Below are 555 nucleotides of genomic sequence, written 5' to 3' on the forward strand. Positions count from 1 at the left end.
AGTGGCCTATTTGATACTTTTTCCTTAAAAATATTAATAGTCAATGATCAAATTTGATACATGTATCATACTTGAGGGAGAAAAATAAAATTTTTTCTAGAGTTAAAAGATATAGTTGAATCATGAATGGGAAATCAGGATTATAGGAAAAATACAAAATATGGCGGCTGCTACTTGCAAAATGATCTGGAATATATATATTATTATATAATATAATTATGGATCAGCAATACTGACGACTATAAAGTCGTCTGAGAATGTCGTGTTACTATTCCAACCTATTATGGATCACTAAATACCGAAGACTAGCTTTGCAAAAATGCCAAAAAAATACCGACGACTATAAAGTCTTCTGAAAATGTCTTGTTATTTCAACCAATAGTGTGCCAACACGACATTACTAGGGTTATGTTGTGTCTCTTTTTTTTTTTTTTTTGAAAAAACAAAGATTCATTCAATAATATCAGAAGCTAAAACATTACAAATGATAGGAGGAGGGTGTGTGAACCACTCCAATTGATCAGCTATAGAAACAGACTGCCTAGCTAACTTGTG

Source organism: Ipomoea triloba, chromosome 4 (genome assembly GCF_003576645.1).
Source record: "Ipomoea triloba cultivar NCNSP0323 chromosome 4, ASM357664v1".
NCBI lineage: Eukaryota > Viridiplantae > Streptophyta > Magnoliopsida > Solanales > Convolvulaceae > Ipomoea > Ipomoea triloba.